The 15,824-nt window shown below is 44.7% G+C and overlaps 1 protein-coding gene across 2 annotated transcripts in view; it reads left to right on the forward strand.

Moving 5' to 3' along the window:
* LOC307247249 (receptor-type tyrosine-protein phosphatase delta) overlaps positions 1-15,824 on the forward strand; it is a 225,232-nt gene that overhangs the window by 29,719 nt on the left and 179,689 nt on the right. The window lies entirely within an intron of this gene.

Below are 15,824 nucleotides of genomic sequence, written 5' to 3' on the forward strand. Positions count from 1 at the left end.
CACCTGGGGAAACCCTCCTTAAAACTATCTCCCGGTACCGCTGATAACTACAGTATCACATATGTTTGACATAGATGCTTCATTTGGTCATAGTTTGGATTTGTCAGAGCTGTGGCGCTTCCAAACTTTCAAATGGAATTAAGGATTGTTCTTGTTATTGTTTGTATTGAGCTATCATCAGGAAAATGGTCAGATGTAAAATGTGACTCTTGTATGTTATGGAGGTACTTTTGTGTCTTTATTATGCAATAAAGCAGAATTGGTTTGAGTGCATAACTTTCCACACGGCAATCAAATGACTAAAAAAAAAAAAATCTATTGATCAGAATCAAAAACATTGGTTTGCGAATCCAAAAAGGGTTTTCTTTTTCTGAGTCGAAAAAGTTTAGTTCGCAGTTCAGCCCAATCCCGTGGGTAAAAGATGTAAGACACGTCTCCATTGGCCAGTCTCTAGTGGGACTGACAGCTTGGCAACATCCAGGGTAAGTAAATGAGGGGGGGGGGGGGGGGGGGTTGAAGTCCACGGAGAAGTCCGGTGCTCCCTCTCTCGTTGACTTACCGGCCATGCGGGCTCGTAACCCGGGTAGTGTTCGTCAAAGCAAATGCACATGCGTAAGTGTCAAGCTTCCCATTAGACATGACCGCATCTCTTTTCATTTGGATGAAAATCCCTCTTTTACTCGCTATTCTAATTGCGCTCCGTGCCCGTGTTTCAGTTGACTCACCCACCCGCAACCATTTTCCTCTATAAATAGGAGCTTCTCTTGGTCTTTTCTTCATTTTTTTAGTCTTCCTTCCTTCCTTACTTCTTTGGGGACTGAACATTGAGCACCGGTTCGCAGCGACGCGGGGACATATGCCCAGGCACAGCTTGCCACGGTCTCAGATGTTCCTTAACACTTGATTGCCTCAAGTTGCCGTTTTTTTTTTATCCTTTTCCTTTTCGCCGCATTATTGTGCTAATTATTTTTCGGCACGATCCACTCGGGTGGCTCGGAGGCCCGACTCCTTCAGACTCGGCCGACTTATTTTGTTTTTTCCCTTCTTTGTTCTTCTTCTTGCCCCCGCCCCCAAACCGGCCTCTGACGGCCCCCCCGCCGAATGTCAGCCCAGCTGTGTGACACATTGGCTTCCCCAAAAAAATGACTGTGTATACGTTCTGGAAACTGATGACTTTCCACCTTCCATCCTCACATGTGACCAAATAATATATTTTTTAGGAGCAAATTTCCTGGGGAGTTCCACTGGCACTGTTTATATTTAGGTGCTTTTATCGACAAAAATAGATGGATGGATAGATGGATATATTGGTGGATGGATGGATGGATAGACAGACAGACAGACGGATAGATAGAAAGATAGACAGATAGCTGGATATTCAGATAGATAGACCGATACTTTATTCATCCCCAACGGGAGATGTCAGTGTCTCAACAGCTCATATCAAAACAATTGTAAATAAATATTAAAGCAATACAATGAATATATAAAATAGAAAATGGCAGAAAATATGTAAAATAATACAATAAACCTGGCAGTTAGCTGTTCACAATAAAAATATGCAAATATACACTAAACCTCATGATAAACAACAAATACCACCTTAACTGAACAGAAAAAAGCAATAATAAATGAAAAATTCAAGATAAAAAGTTGAAGAGACCTTTTTGGACCTTGTGTTGTCCAAAAATAAAATACACGGCCTGATACAAAAACGTATGAAATAAAGCGCAACCAGAAAGATAATCTTAAGATAGCGATGGCAACGTACAATACATCTGACATTTAATGATAACCTAAATAGTCCAACAAAGTCATAATCGCCCGGGCTTATTTGGAGGATTTAGTATTTATTTATTTTCGGTTGCAGCATCTGTGACCCTGCTGGGACGTTAAAGGATAATAATTTAAAAGAAAGCTGCTGTAACCACCACTTATCCTAAGCTTGGATAAGTCATCCACAAAGTACACTACGAGTAACAGCAGCGCTGGTGAGATCATCATACATTTCCACCGGACTTGTTAAATCATCACCCTCCCTGTGGCCTATAAACTAAATTTGAATCATTTATATTTAATTTGATTTGCTCAACTTGAATAACTGCATCAAAATAATGAATCAGAGTCGCATGATTAGAATTTGTATTGTTTAATTAGAATTTAATTGCATTGGAAAAACTGAATCTGAATTGCACATTTTGAAATTGAATTCATTTGCTCTGAAACTGTATTTGTTCCTCCCGAGAAAATTCACCCAGTTCTCACGATTCACATTCGGTTCTTGCAAGTCAATGTCAGTCCAGTGTGTCTCACACGCCCGGGTTCGTTGAGGAAGAGCAGTCGAGTGCGTATTTCACACACTTTTTAAACGGCTCAGTTTCCCGGGAGTGAATTTCCCCGTTCACTCACTCCATTGACGGTTTTACAAAATCCTTCCATACAGAGTTTTCAGCCTGGAACCGAGCCAACCGACTCTGGGATGGAACGTGACCATAAACCATTTGATTCGGTGCAAAAATAATCGGAAATCGGACAAAAAGGGCAAAGGTGCGAGACTGCGCACGTCATCATTTTAGGAGCGAAGGAACCGCTCATCCCATAGACCGTTGGGAATGACGCCTTCCCAGCGACTTCCAACCGCACCGCGGTTCAGAGCTCCCCCTCGAATTCAACCCTGGTCACCATCACAGCGTTGGTATTGTTAACGATAGTGTTGTGTGGTGAACGCTAACGCTCGTGGAGTTCAGCGAATGGTGAATGTTTCCATGGCGACGGCCAGCTCCACCAACCGGAGACGTCGCTGCTACACTTGTAGGATCGTGGGTGGTGTCGTACTTCTCCATGACATCAGGAATAAAGCACGTCTTTCCTCAAAACAAGGTTGACGTCGTACAGCCTTGTGACTAATAATCAAAACCTCCATTCGGGATATGGACGGGACGTTAACCTTCGGAAACTCACTGCTGAGCTCTACACTCGTTACAGTACGTGAAAAGGGCTTCCGTGCGTCTGCACTCGATTGCACTGAGCCGAAATTGAATTGCGAGGGCTGGATTTGAATTACGAGAACCGGATGGGTTTTCAGCGAGGATCAAATACCGTTTCAGAGCGAATGAACTACATTTCATAATATCACATTCAGTTTCAAGTTTATTGGAATTCAGTTCCAAACTGATAAATTCAACTTGTGATTATTCCATTCAGATTTAGTTTTCCAATGCGATTTCTCAAGTTAAGCAAATTCAAATTAAATATAAATTTCAAATTCAGTCTCTAGACACTTATTTCTGCCCACACAGTTGGGGTCTAAACTACTAGTTCTCTTCCTGGCCTTGAGCTGTTCCAGGTCGGCCTTGCGGTTTAAAAACTGGATCAAATAACATTTTTAACATGCATTTTAGGGGCGAATAAAAAACAAAACAACAAGGTGTGAGTGTTCACTCCTCGACATTTGTCGAGACCAAGTTCCGATGCGAACACTCAAAATCCCACTTGGTGGGAATAGTCAGATCACCTATTTTGAAGAGACGGCGGTTCTTATTTTTCGCCAATTATCTCCGGTCGTGCCGCCCCAGCTCAGCAAGGCGCCGGACGGTTTCCCGGTTCGATCCCGCGGCCCTCCTGGCTCATCCGTCGCGGTGTCCGCGTGCGAGACAAAAACCCCTACAAGCTCCCGGTGTGGCGGACGCTGTGTACGAATCGGAGGGTAGAGTGGCTTTAAAAATGCTATATGAGTGCAGTCCATTTACCGTTTAATTTGTGATATATTGATTTCGCTGCGCGGAAAAATTCATGGTTTCAAAAGCGTAGCGTGAGAGGATAGAGATTCCCGACGTTTATTTTCGGACCGGATTTGTTTTTTTTGGTTGTTTTTTTTGTTCTCCGGAAGGGGATAACTTTAACCCTGGTATGGAGTCCAATGGACACTCTACGGCAAGAAACAAATGTTGCTTTGTGTTAAAAAAATATATGTATATATATATATATATATATATATATATATATATATAATAAAAAATGTCTTTAACTGTCGGGGAGTTCAGAGACGAGAGCGCAATGCAACTTTGTCATGTTGTGTCGGTATCTGGTTTAGGTTTCTGAGTCGTTTTTTACGAGCGTGACTACAAGGGTAAAGCAGCGGGAAAGCGGTTTCCTGGCGCAGAAACAAAGCATATTTAGTGCGCCATTGAGGGTAAAGATAAGGGTAACTACGACTGCAGAACGAGGGATTTGCTACAGCAAGCAAATACTATACAGGCGTTGTTGTTGTTGTTGTTTGTTATTGGCGGCGTGGAGAGCGCTGGCTGTTCCATAATTGTAAAGTTGCCTATCGAGGTTCCACGGTCGGCCGACCGCATTTGCATCTTTGGCTCGGTCCGGCCCAGTGAGGAAGAATGAAGGGTTGCGTCTCCCGCGATGTGCAAAATTAAGGATGTACAACAGTGTTCACTGAACCACGTGCACTCCACTGATCTCGGCATGAAGCTATTCCGCCACAGCAGGGTACGCTGGCTCTCCTCTCCGACGCCATATGCAAAAAAGGAAAGGAAAAAAAACGGGAAGCGGGCTCCTCACGTGAGCACCGGGAGGAGAGCGTCTTGACACGGTAAACGGAGGGGTTATGCAAATGACCGGGATCTGATTTGCATTTTATTTTGAGTAATTTGCACCTGGTAATCGTTCATCCTTTTCCCGCCGTCGTTCGATTCTTACGAATCCCTATCGCGTCGGCGGCATCTAGTAAGCCCGCGTCGCCGCCCGCTCCCTTTCCCTCAATTAGCATGCGCGATCATAACGGTATCGCCGCGGAGGGCGTTTGCGGCGGCTTCGGCTGTACAAACGTAATATGTCATTCCCCGGCATACAATTGCCTCAATCCACGCAGGCGAGGTGAAACCTGCTCCTATTTCTCATATTTACATATGAACTAATAATCCCCCTTGTGGGATGAGCGTGGCCTGGTGGAGCGGGGGGGGTTGGGCGTAGGACGAGCTAGTACCTGGAGCGGGCGACTCACCCGGCGTGATACACGGCTTCGTGTCCTAATTGCAGCTCCCAGCAGAACGGGCCATAAGCCAGCGGAGACCTACTGACCTTGGTGGAAGTAAAATACAGAAAAGACAGCCCCATGCCTCGGAATGACCTCTTTCTTTGGGCTCATGAAGGATCGTCGCTGTGCCCTAAACTACTTTGAAAGGGCTTTTTGTGACCGCCACAGGGACAAGTACATTCAGAGACAGGAACGCGATAAAGAATGCATTCCATGTCGGTGATTGAAACAGATTTGGTGTCGGTTTGGCAGGCGTTACGTCACCTGGGTTTTCCTGATCACGCGGCGCATTAAGGAGGTTAAGATAAGACTTTATTAATCGCTATGGGGCAATCCAGGAGCAAACATAGTGCAAGTCAAGAGAGAGATAAAAAGGAACATTTGATACTATTGAACACATCTAACAACAAAGTTAAGATGAAGTCACTATGTGAGGTCATTTCTATGTTCGCAGGGTCCTGTGTTCCCCACATTTATGTCACATAACTGGGCCATGACAAATAGGTTCCATGTTCCCGAGTTCGACATTATGTGCTCTCCCAGGGTCCTCGGTTCCCAGGGTCCTATGTTCCCAGGGTCTTATGTTCTGAAGGTTGTATGCTCACCACTCCATACAGCACATATTGGGTTTGGGTTAATGATTTGGCCCGGAGCACAACGTATAAAAAAAATAATTTAGAGACCTCCATAATCAAATAAAATGATATTCATTTGTTTGGTTGTGCTTATATAGCTGTTTTGAAGCCTAGTTCCAAAAAAAAAGATATATATATATATATATATTTATTAAATATTTTACCTTGAAACGGGTCAAATTTGACCGGACAATAGGAGGGTTAATGTGTGTTAACAGAATATTGTGCTATAATGAAATACAAATTATTGTATTTCAGCTTCACAGAAGTGGCCTTAAAGTAATAATAGTTATGCACCTTACAAAACAGTAGTCCTAATAGACAACAGTTGTCCTAATATTTAAGATGAGATTAGTTAACATTTTATTGATCCTAGAGGAGAGAAATTCAGGTAAAAAAAAACCAAAAAAACACTACAGTCAATAAATACATACAAATTAAATTTTTATCTATGTACACACTTAACAAGTATCAGTTGCAGCACCTCTAATACAAGCGGCGTGCAGTAGTGGCAGCAGTTAAAATAGACGTTCACTAAAAGAGTAACGGCATCACTCAAAAAGTGTCAAACCAAAGTGTTATTGTAGATATCCCTGTGCACCGAAGTGATATTGTGAGTAATATAATTATCATGCCAAACAGTCGCTAACACAGCGACCCGGGCTGGCACTCAACTCTCCAGAGACAGGTTGTATGGAGAGGACAACAAGCGACCGGTGCTTCCCCGCTGCGTCGGCTTCCCCCTCCCCTTCGTTTGGGGAGGGGGAAGCGGTTCGTCAAGCGCCGAACGCCTGTTTGCATCGTTTCACCAGCGCCCGTCCCTTCCCCGCCTGGTGTTTTGGCAGCGCGGCATTGAGACGCGCCGGCAGACCGGCCTGCGAGGGCCGACGTGCGGCGGCTGCCGTTCGCCACGCAGAATAAATAGGATGTCGACGAGAACGCGGTGCTTTTCACGGAGGCAGATGTTCCCCACCTTTTGTTCTCCGCCCGCTGGTCCCACCGTCTGCTTGGAAGTAAACAGCTGGCGGGGCGCTCGAACAACCGGGGTGGAGGTGGAAAGACGGGCATCGTTTTGGCGATCCGACGTCCCTCAGGCTCGCCTGAATGCCAGGGAAATACATGACTCACTCCCAAGCTTTTTCAACACCTTCTGAGTCCTTTTCAAGTGGAGTTTCCGTGTTTCCAGGACTCCATTCCAAAACCTGTATTTATTAATGTATTTTTTTATTTTGATGATGGGTAACATTTTTAGCTAAAACATTCTTGATACCTTACAAACTTGCAAACACGAACCAACAACAAATCAGCCAAATGTCTGAATTTGAACTCACTAAAAAGCCATAACTTTAACCAAAACAACTGTTTTTGAACCAAGTTTTTATTTTAAATCCAGAAATCTTACCACATATCCTGCCACAGGATATGTGGTAAGATTTCTGTATGTATCCCTAAAAACACACCTGTCAATTATTTCAATATGTGAATAAAAATGTGATCGTGTCTGTTAGGGCTCGATTTCGCAGCTGATTTGGAGACTCTCCAAATACGTTTGAATAACTCGACGGCATTGAAGCCCATTGTTATATTTATGGAGATTTTTGTTTCGGCAGTTTGTTGGAAGAACTGGGTTTTAACCTTTTTTTTTTTTCTTTTTTTTTTTAACTCTGAATCACAACTCCACTGTTTACTCTGCTGTACCAGCATCTGTAAACCTGAGGTCTCCAATATGTTGCTCGCCAGCAACTGGGAGCCGGTGAGCAATTATTTCATAATTTAAATGCATTGCATGCTCTGACTCAGGCTTGTACTGTTATAGGGTAGTACTTTCCTGCTGTGTACAATTCAATTCAACCCCATCCCAGATCTCATTGCTAATTTCCCCTGCACATCTCATAATAACTGGGCGATAGCTTTCCTGTTGTTTTACTCGTTTCTCCAATGACTATTGCTGCAGAACCCATTTCCGGCGCCTTATGCTTGGTGTCACAATCTTTAGGAAGCTCTTGTTCCTCGGTTTGTGAGGAGTGAAGCGTGCCGGCGTTGTAAACGTACAAAGCGTTGTGTAACTCCTGATTGATTTTTTTTTTTTTAAACAAGACAGCTCGGGCCCTAATTGCCGCCTCGCCTGTGGGGAAAAACCGGATTCCAATGGCTTAAAGACTCAACAAAAGATGGATGCGATGAATGCATTAAGGCCCGGGTTTTCGTGCCGCGCCGTCATTTAGTCGGCACTGACGGATAAGAACATATTGACGGGAGCAACAGATGCACTTTTGTCAAATTGCACAATCGCTCTGACGGCGAAGGCATTTCGCGGGAACCGCGCTCTCCCGAGTGGCAGGTTCAACCCGCACATACAAATGTGCTTCCACTGCTCCCGAGTTCAACGGCTGCGGGCTTTACGCCACTCCGGCCGACGCTCGGGCGTTGCGCGCGGCGATCCCTCGCGGTGAGTGAGCGCCGCCACCGGATTATTAAAACGTGCGCCGGCCCTGAGCGCCCCCGTCGCTGAGACGCCTCTGCTCCTCGACGTCTCCACCGCGCAATAACATAGCTCGCGGGTCTAGCGGGGCGGATGTCTCAGTTCGGGGTGATTCTTTGGACGTCATGCGGACGTGGGGTGTCCGCGGGCTTTCGCCTACGGGGCGTACGTACACGTCGGAGGGCTGCGCGGCTGTACCGAAGCGAACAAAATATTACAACAAGAGCGAGTGGAATTTAAATAACAACTCCTTTGTGTTGTTGTATCGTGTGGTGCATGATGTAAGGAGGCATTGGATTGGTCTGGAGATGTTGCAAAACAAAAATAGAATAATAACCCTCCTACTGTTACCCTGAGAGTTGACGTTTTATATATCGGTTCACACCCCACATACTTACCCGGGCCTCGTCCACGCACATACACACACTTCCTGTTGGAAATCAAGGGTTTTGGCCTGTTAGTTTTGATTTATTGCCTTGGTCTACCACTGTATTATTTCCCCGGTGCATTTTACTAGTGTTTTGACTGCGATGCATCTTTTTCTTTTTTATTCGCTGCACATAGCTCAAGCTTGAAATGAACACAAACATTAAACTAATTTACCAGCTAATGGAATTTTCACTGTCAACATCTTTGTGTTGTTTTTTTTTTTGTTTTTTTGATTATGGTCTGGCCTGGGTTATTATTTATTTATTTATTTATTATTTATTTTTTATTTCCATAAGTTTTCCTCTACTTGTATGTATTTGTACTTTTTTTTTTTCTTCCCATTATTCAAAAATAGTTTTTTGTTCTACCCATGACAAAATCAATTTTTCTTTCGATTTATTATTTTCAATGATGTTTAATCATAAAATTACAGGATGATGAAGGTAAACCTTTGCTTTCAAACAGCGAGTCCTTTGTGTCTGAAACAGCACCTACGTCATGTTTTTGATGTACCTGCTTTTTATTAGCAGTTATGTATGTGACCATTCTGTCCTGTTAAAATGAATCACTATTAGTTAGCTCTGGCTACTTGACTGTAGTTGTAGCAGCTATTAAACGTCATTTAGCCCCAAAAGCACATCAAGTAGTGTCCCCAAATACGTGAAAGTAGCATGGGTTGCTAGCACTGTTGGATCATCACACATCGACTACCAGCACAGCACGTTAAGGAGAACAGCGTCTCATAAATGGTCAAATTATGCGTACCAGACGTGACCTTTTTTTATTTAAATATCTCATTTTCATTTTTTAGAATCTATATGATTTTCTTTAGTTTTTTGCTATTTTACACATGTATTTGTGTTATTATATTTAATATTATATACATATGTTTAATTTTGCTAACATAGTATATTTTATTTTGCTAATATACTGTATATATATTATTGTCAATATTTCCGGCGGATGAACATTTGGCACATCCCTACTCTACATTTATTTCCATGCGAGTTTAGAACAATCTTGGGAGCATTTTAAATGCGAATCTTCCTCGGGTGTCCTTCCCAAAGCGGCGCATCCTTTTAATCAGCTCACACATTCCTCATTGTTTCGATTGTCCTGCGTTCTGCGCCTCGTGCGCCCGGGAACTTTACGCTACGGGGAGATGATTGGAGTCATTTGACAGAATGTACGCGGCTTTATAAGAGCGGGCCTGGCCAGCAAGTGGATCGGGGGGTGGGAGAGATCTCAAGGAGCGCAAATGGAAATAGTGGAGGCCACTGAGAAATGATGTTTCCTTCAGGCGACGCAGGGTTTTTGAGCCTCTCGCATGTGCAAGACAACATACTTTTTCATACCGTCAAGGTTCTGAATCTGCATCGTAATAATGATATAATAATCATGATCTTGAATCATTACATCGCCGCTTAGATTTTTGGTCCTCATCTTTAATGTTTTTGATTTAAGCGTACTAAAAGGTAAAGTATAAAAATATATTATTACATGCATTTAGGATCCCTTGTCGTTCACTTTTCAAACTTTGGAGGCAAGAGCGCCATATATTCCACTCAACCTTCTATGTGCCTTCGCGGCAGTGCAAAGTAATTATCGTAACATATGGCTGGAGAAGCCTCTCTTAGCCCCCGCGCTAATGATGTCGGGCTATTTCAGAAGGGTGAGGGAAGGTCAATCGTTCCATTAACTGATACATTCCATCACGGGCTTATCCTTCACTTACTAGATAGCGCAACGCGGACCAAAGGGAGGCGGCGGGGCATCTGGAAACATTCCTATCATTAAGGGGAAATGTTTAATATAGCGAGGATATAAGGGAAATAATCAATATACTCAATGTATGGTATCTACGATATTTTGAATTTCCTGTTCATTTACTCATGGCTTTACCCCAAGACTAAGCCGGTGCTTGATAATATGATTTCAAGGTTATAGAATGAGCCATGGCAGCATGCTATAAAGATATACTACAAAATGTGCACCATATTGTTGCTAGTACTATCATTACTTCTATCGCTTCTTCTGCAATAATAATAACAATAACAACAATAATAATACTACTAATAATCATAATAACCATATTTTTTGAAAACGGCGACTGAGAGTGGTTAACGGTTGAATTTAATTTATTCATGTTTGCCGTATGGTAGTTTTCCTGGGCATTGATATTCATGGTCACAACTGTTTACCCAAAAGTTGATGTTGTTGTCCAGGTCTGCCATTCATGATGATAAATATGTACATTGATTGGAATCCATGTTCGACATATGTTACACAGTTACTGTACCGTAATAAGTAACGCAATGTACTGTAATAACGGTGAAAAGAACAATTTGATTGACGTAGAAAATGCTTAAAAAGGTTTATTATAATTATTTGGGCCAAACAATCGCTGGCTTTTACACAACAAATCACGGCCGTGGCTTAATCTCGTCCGTATCAAAGCCTCTCCATTGGTGGCGTATTCCATTTAACTCAAGACGACCCACTTAAAATCCATTAACTTCCTTTGCTGAATAGGACCCGGAAAGATTCCTGTCCACAATGCCAGCTCCCCTCCGGGCAATTTTAAGCTTGGAAGCCTCGGCTCTCTCTCATGTTAATGGGACCAACAATTACCCTCCCTCGTCCATGGAAAACATGCCTACATCCCCAGGTACATAACAGTGCTACCCAGCCAACTGGATCTTTTGTTGTTGCGGGCTTACGGCTGTGGGCAAAGCCCATGCAGCGGCAGAATAGACTAAAAGCTTTGGCTGATGGCAAGAGAGTCCACAGCACATTGGCTGTAGCAGCGGTTCAGAATAGCTGGAACACTCCGGCTATAGGCTCTGGCTGTGCAATTTATTCAACTGGCAAAAACCGTCGCGGGGTGGCTTCAAGGCAGCGCTGCCATCACAGCTGAGTAACATTTCTAGAATGAGCCAAACAGACGCCCATTTTTAAATGGGTTAAGAGTTAAATGATATACGAAGTTTACCGCCGTCTCTTAATTTTTTGTGTTGTCGAGTCGCCTGACTCAACCTCACAACCCAACACGGTCGATATCTCAGCGGTGTTGTGTTTCTGCAGGCGGTTCTGAGGTTATCAGAGGTCCAGCTGAGTGGGTGAAGAGGGGCTTGAGTATGACTGTTAAACAGTTTGCACTAAAACACGTCTGGTCCACCGCTGCGTCAACGCTGCCTCGACTCTACTGTAGTACATCTCCTGCGTGCAGTTTTACTACGCTTTACCACGCCCGTTACAATTTGAGAAGCGAACAGCCGCAGCGGGTCCATTCCACGCTTTATTTTGACACGATCGAAAAATAAAAAACATTAGAAAGATAGATAACATTACATCAACTCTTTGATATTTCAATTGTGGTTGCGCTGTGTGGTATTCAACGCCGGTGGAGGTGAAAAGTGACGAATTCGAGGGTCAGGCCCAACTGGTCAAGTCACACTTTATTTATAATGCGCGTTTCAGACCAGGGCAACACAATGTGCTTCACAAAGAAATACAATCCAAACACAAAAAAACATAAAATAAAATAAGTAATAAAATAAATAAAATAACAACATAGTTGTCAGCTGGTCATTTCAAAAGGAATGCCCCTGAAACAGCAGCAACAACAACAAAAAACAAAAGCAGCAACAGCTCACTCACGTTCACCATGGCAACAATGCAGGTTTGTACAGTGAATGGGTTACAGCATCTTATTTTTGTCAGGTGGCATTTACTTAACAGCTAGGCAGAGACATTTGTACTCCACCCTTGGGAATTACAATGGGGGGGGGGGGGGGGATAAAAAAAAAAAAGTCTGAGGAACTGGTGAAGTGAAGGTATCGGGGACGGTTTGATGCAGATATCAAAACGTCCCGCGCATCTACCGCTGGCGAGTTGTATCTTTGGGTTTTGTGCCGTGGTCCTCGGCGGCGATGCAGTTTTACCGACGTTAATTTGGTGCAACCTGGGAAAACAGCACTTGGTTTCACGTGGCGTTCGCTACGTAGGACATACAATCCGTCAAAGACGAATTGGAGCAGAGTAGTGCCGAAAAGCAGGCAGCTCCACCTTTCCGCTTCAGTGCATTCACTCGGTTTAGGTGTAGGCAGTACCCGTGTAATTATAGCTAAAAAAAATGATCCACACAGCCGGGCATACGTACATATAGATATATTTGAATACACACAAAGGGGACATATTAAATACCATTTGTGTGGCAGGAATTTCCTCTGCCGTTCTGTTTTGGTAAATTAGGGTCATGGTTATGCATGCAGTTCAACAGGCTGCATGGTGATACCACTATCACCCCTCACAAATTTAAGTATTTAACTTCACACTGCATTATGTATTCACGTTTTTTGGTGAATTGTCAACTGCATATTACGGCAACTCTAGTTTCCGAAATCCATCTTTTTCGCGAGCTTTTTTTTTTTTTTTCCCCCTTTCTTTTTAGGAAATGGAGTCTTTCACCTTCAGTCCATTTGCAACAGGGGTGAAACCGACCCGACGTTCAGAGTTTGCTCGCTGGAGCAGAGTCCCTGTCTGGCTCTGGCAGCCGGGCTGATAGCCAGCCCCGCGGAATGGCAGCCGTTGAAGGGCTTTTTAAATTGCGCCCCGGGTTGATGGGTGGCTGTCAGGAGGGCAGCGGACAGAGACTTTTGATAGAGAGAGAGGGGGGGTAAAAAGAAACACTGCGAAGGGGGAGAAGGGAGCGCGAGGTGCCGGGCAGACAGTGACCCCCGACACTAAGCTCTACGGGCGAAAGTAACGCTTTGGATCCCCGACGGAGCCGGCGGGGGAATATAGGCCGGGAGCGCCGGGGAAGTGACCGTGGGAAGCGAAAACGGTTTCGGGCCGGGGGGAGGCGGGGGCGCGGGATCGACGGCGGAGCAAACACGGCGCCCGGGTGCAGTCGTTGCAGATTGCTCGGATTAGGCGGCCCGTCGTCCCACCCAAGCGCGTTGGATCACCCCCGCACGGTGTTTACGTGCAGGGGGGGAAGCATATTTGTCTTTGGCGGCCGCACGGTCAGTTACAGAAACAAACGGGAAAACATGGCGACACGTCGGCGCTCTCACCCCTCTCCCTCTCTCTCTGCCGGCGGGCCCCCTTACGCCGCCTTTTGTGGTGAACAAATCTCCCCCCGATCCCGTTAATTACGACGGGGGCCGGCGTGTTTACCTTTCGCTTTTTGAGCGAGCGTAATTGAAATCGTCCTGTGCATACAAAAGATATTTCAAATCAAGTGACGCGGCGGTAATGTGTTTTCCCATTTGCGGCGCGGCAAAAAAAAAAAAAAAAAAAAGACCCGGAGTCTCACAACCTGTTTCAGCCTCGCTGGCTAATCGCGCCTTTCTTCTCGTGGCGCCGCCTGCACAACAGATGGGGTCTAAAGTAGGTCGTCAAGTCTGTTTCGTGAGCACTTATGAGTGTTTTATTTTGGGTATTCCAGGTATATTGAAGACATAAACTTAAACCTGTTGAGACGGTGTCAAAACGGATTCGCGTTTTGCGCATTTTTTTCACATTTCAGTGTTCAGCAGCCTCAGCGTAGATACCGTTTCTAAGTGGCACAAACATTGAATGAGTTGAAAATGCAAAGTGTCAACTATTTTCAGGTTTCATGTTTTTTTTGTTGTTTTTTTTTGCCATTTTGTAATGAATACATTGGAATGCACGTTGTCACAGACAAAACAGGCAAGGGAAGATACAAGACGGTTACAGCCCATAGGACTGAGAGTATTTATTACAGAAAAACAACATTATTTTAGTCGGGGAACGCGCCGGGAATGATTGAAAGTGCGAGTCGTGACGCCGCCTCGTGATTTGTAACGCGTCTAGATGCCGTCGGATGCTGTGGGAAGGGCACTGGGGGATAAGAGTGTTAACCCCCGAAACCCCCGCCGGCGCCGGTCCCGAGGCTGCTGCACCCCACGGTTAGACCGGGGAGGGGGGAGTGGCGCAGTGTCCCCGGCGGCCGTGGCCAAAGTTCCCTCGACGTAGCATGCGACGCAGAGCGCCGACGGACACCGGCGGTCGTTCCGTCGAGCGCGCTGTGACGTAGGCAGGAGTAGGCTTTTCCCCGTTGAGTCCTGGACGCGCCGAAAGGAGTCCATGGTAAGAGCGATGGCTTGCCGTCGAGCGTTGGGTTTGGCGCTTGAGATGGACTTCCTCTTCGCCTCATCGCCAGGTAACACGGCGGTATATCAGTATGCCGGGAACAGATTGGCTTCCCCGCGCTGGTCTCTCAAACAAAGTTCCCCGGTGAAACTCTGATAGCGCCGTAGCCGTTAAATTCACATCCAATTATTAGCTATAAATCTCGTCAGGGTGTTAGGACCTTGAGAAAGATGGCTTTCGTATTGCCTGTTGAGTGTACCTATTAATCATTTTATGTATTTCATCTGGTGAATAAGTGTTTTTTTTTGGGGGGGGGGGCAAATAATGAGCTAAGTCGGGGAGATTCTGGCTGTCATATTCTTCTCTGGCGCTATCTATCCCGCCTCCGTCCCCCAGACTAAACAATGACTGTCGAATTCATGACATTCTTGGAAGTCTACAGGAGGACAAATACTTAATACCTAAAATGTGAGAAATGAAACCCGTGCGCCCTGATTCCGTCTAGCATAACTTGCAATAAAAAAAACAAAAAAAAAAAACTCTGAATAGAACAGTTTGTATTTCAAAGTCCTCATGCGAGTGATTTACGGTACCACATTAACTAATGCATTCACTCCCAGAGGATATGAATGCAAATGAGCCCGTCCGCGGACCAGCTCAGGGCTGTACGGCGGGGTAGCTCGCAGACGCCGTTCGGCCCAAATGACACTACAATAAAGCTTGTGTATGAACCACGGATTCCTGCCTTTTCACCTCTTTGACAACGGCGCTTCAGACGCGACCCATAACGTGTAATGGATTGGGAGCCGGAGCCGGAGCCCGGCGTCAAAGACCCCAGACAAAAAAAAAAAAAAGAGAGAGAGAATAGTGGAAGGGAGCGAGTAGATTATGCTGTTTGTCATTCCCTCTACCTCTTTTGAAAGTGAACTTCCGTTTAATCTGTGAGACCTTGGGAGCCTTATGCACATAATCAGCGGCGACGGGGCCCTTTTCTTTTTTTATTTCTTTTTTTTTTTTTGCCAATCTCTGACCTTTTGAGTCCGCCCACATTTTAATTAAGTACCGAAGTTAAAAAAAAATAAATAAAAAAAAAAAATAACTGGCTCTG

The sequence above is a fragment of the Zeus faber genome (genome assembly GCF_960531495.2).
Source record: "Zeus faber genome assembly, chromosome: 22".
In the NCBI taxonomy this organism is placed as follows: Eukaryota; Metazoa; Chordata; class Actinopteri; order Zeiformes; family Zeidae; genus Zeus; species Zeus faber.